Genomic DNA, 3284 nt, shown 5'->3' with positions numbered 1-3284 from the left:
TTTACAGCATTAATACTGATGTGTGTTCTGATATGTCCTCTTAACGGCAAACCGACGTATAAAATGGATGAGCTCAATCCTGACTGAGCGGTCAGGATATTCAGAATCCTGAATATGGGTCACTGCGAGGTAAATGCCACAATGTCGGACCAACATGGGCGTTAATTAAAGAGGCGATACGGCAAGACCAAGTTAACAACAAGTTACAGAGACTGTTTTCTACCCCAGAAGAGGTAAATAATGAAAACAGAGTAGCGGAGGGAGCAGAAGAGGAGCAAGTTGGAGAGGCTGAGGAGGAAGAAACCCCAGGAGAGGAGCTCAGCAAGGCTGCAGACTCTGAAGAGGAACAGGAACCATTTGTGTTGAAATATGTGTACAGTTGGAAGTGGCTGTTCTCTCATTTAATAATTTAACGTATTAAACATTAATGAATCGTTTGATTCAAACACTTCAAGTTGCATGTAAACGGGTGAAGAAATTAATCAAATTTCAAGTACAAATTTTATATTTCAGGTAATAAACATACACGTAATGAAAGATTATATTTTTAAATAAATATTTTATGTGATTAAAGTAAACAATTATATAATCAGACATCTGTCAGGACACTGGGTTTTTGGGCTTGTTTTGCTTTTCATTTTATTTAACTTCATGTTTTAATTCACGTTAGTTTAGCCCTTGTTAAGAAATAAATTTAAAATAAGCTAGTTGTGAAAACTTAACCATATGTTCAATAATTAGGTAAAATTAATGGTGTTTCAAATAAGGAAATTCACTTCAAATTATATCCATAGTTCAATTAGCGTAATCTTTTATCCAAGATATTTCTATCGAAAACATTATACACCAAGTTGAATTAAAATAACTTAGCTTGTAGTTTTCTATAAGTTAGAACACAGCTAGTGTATGTGTTTGACCACTTGATAAAATTCTAGACAGGGTCATAAAAAACATCCGTCTTCATTTTAACGAAAATAACACTTCTTTGTTCTTAAAATTAAACAATACAGCGTCGAAGGAGAACACGCCCTCCCTATAAAACTAGCTAGCACGGAGTTTAGCCTTAGATCGCCATGAGGTTCCCTTGTGACCTGGTCTCAGAAGAAACATCTATAGCGGTGAGATGTTTCTTTGTAATGTTTCGTTGTGTGTGGATGTCTGTCGTGTGAGGTAAATATTGCTGGTTTTATTCAGTTCTGTCAGTTTCATTAGTTGTTTGTCTAATAAATGTCGTTATGCTTTGGACGTGGAGAACCGTGTTGTCTTGTCTTTATGGCTCAGCTGATACAATGACGACTTCAATGAATCCGGGCAGAAGATAAAATAAAATGAGTCAAAAGGTTTTTAATTATTCCTCTTCTGATCATTTTTAACACCCTTCGTGGTCCTTTTGATATTATTGGAGGTGTTTAGTGTAGTTAGAATTATGTTATTGCTTGTCCTTGTTTGTCTGAGTCCATCTCAAGCCTTCTTTAATTACTATAATTTAATTCTATTTTATCCTTCTATTTATTTCTTATTTCAGCCTCCCTGCAGGGTTTCTAGTAATGTTTATTTCTTAATTTGATCACCATAGATTCAGTTATTCTTCCATGTCTGAGTAATTCAAGTTGGGTTATTTCTTTGTTTAGATCTTCTAGTTTCTCTTGCTCTGTGTTCCTTAGTTCTTATTGTTAGATCAGCCTTGTTTCTATTTAGGTTTGGTTATGGTTTCCCTCATATCTTTCTTTCCTAGTTCATCAGGTTTTCTTTACTCTTACCGTCTTTTGTATTGGAAGTATTTTTCAGTTCCCCGTTTCCTCCCGTTTGTGTTCCCAGCAGATCTCCTTAGTTTCCCTGTGCCACTTTCTCCCCAGCCCTCAGCCAGCTCCTGTGCCAAATTATTCACACCTGCTATCACTCTTCTCATTTAGGCCACTGTCCCACTACTTAAGCTCCTCTTTTTCAGTCACAACTCGCCAGTCCAACTTGTTACTCTGCTCACCACGTTGCCAGTTGTTACCATTGTTATCCCTTGTGTCTCCCGTTTCAGATGTTTCACATACATTCTCCCAAAACCTTCAACATGAAAGCAGCCCATGCAATACAGAACATTTTATCAATCCAGGCCACGTTAACATAATTATGTGAATATAGATTATGTTTTTATGCTAATTGTGTTTTGTGAGTGAGAGTACAAAGATTCACTAATTTTGGTTCAGCAGTCACTGTTTAGAATATAGGATTTGTAAAACCAGGAAAACAATAAAACATTTGAGAACCAAAAAATGCTTTGTGTAAACACTACAAATACCTCATGATGTACCATTATATGTGTTGAGGAAAAATGACTATTTTTAGTGTTTAATATAGTTTAAACTTTTTGAACAGGTTTCTGTTGGTGATTTGAAACTAAACCTGATTGCTGTGTTAAGTATTCAAAGTACCAAGGAAAATACACTGCTCAAAAAATAAAGGGAACACTTAAACAACACAATATAACTCCAAGTAAATCAAACTTCTGTGAAATCAAACTGTCCACTTAGGAAGCAACACTGATTGACAACGGGGACCCTTGTCGGGTCAATCAGTGTTGCTTCCTAAGTGGACAGTTTGATTTCACAGAAGTTTGATTTACTTGGAGTTATATTGTGGTGTTTAAGTGTTCCCTTTTTATTTTTTTGAGCAGTATACATCAGCAGAGCTTCTGCCCGGACAGGAGGCCGTAAATTAACATATGCAGGGAACCAGACGACACTATCATTTAAATTACCTTGAGAAACAGGAACTTGGCCAGCTCACAGGAGATCAGAAGCCTTCCATGAACAATTGGGATGGTGGAAAATGTTTTAAACTACTAACATTTAATTTGTAAGATATTTTTCTTTATTAATAGCATGTTTTGTATGAAAATTGTATTATCTAGTTTTAGAATTAACTTAGTCAATGATGAATGTATTTGAAATTGTATTATTTCTGACTATAAGAATCAAATGAAAATGTTTTGTATTAGAAAATTCCTTAGGTTTGTGGTGAAGGATTGTCTTAATTTTATTTGAATATTAGGTTAGAAACAGGAATTGTACTCCATTATTTTTGTTTGTTCCCATGAGAATCTATCTGTGGGAAGAGAAGGAGGAAGGGATGTCAGGATTTCAGATACCTGTGAAATTGCCTCCCTCTGTTTCTCTTTGCACAGGTGGCTCTTGAATCATGGGAAGTCTGGAAACTATTCTATTTATTTAACACAACGGAGCAGGATGTCTTTGATCCCGATAATAAAAAGTGGAGTTCTATGTTTCTCA

The sequence above is a fragment of the Poecilia reticulata genome, chromosome 17, assembly GCF_904066995.2.
Source record: "Poecilia reticulata chromosome 17, P_reticulata-male-v2, whole genome shotgun sequence".
Taxonomy (NCBI): Eukaryota; Metazoa; Chordata; class Actinopteri; order Cyprinodontiformes; family Poeciliidae; genus Poecilia; species Poecilia reticulata.
Note: the sequence above shows the minus strand (reverse complement) of the source record.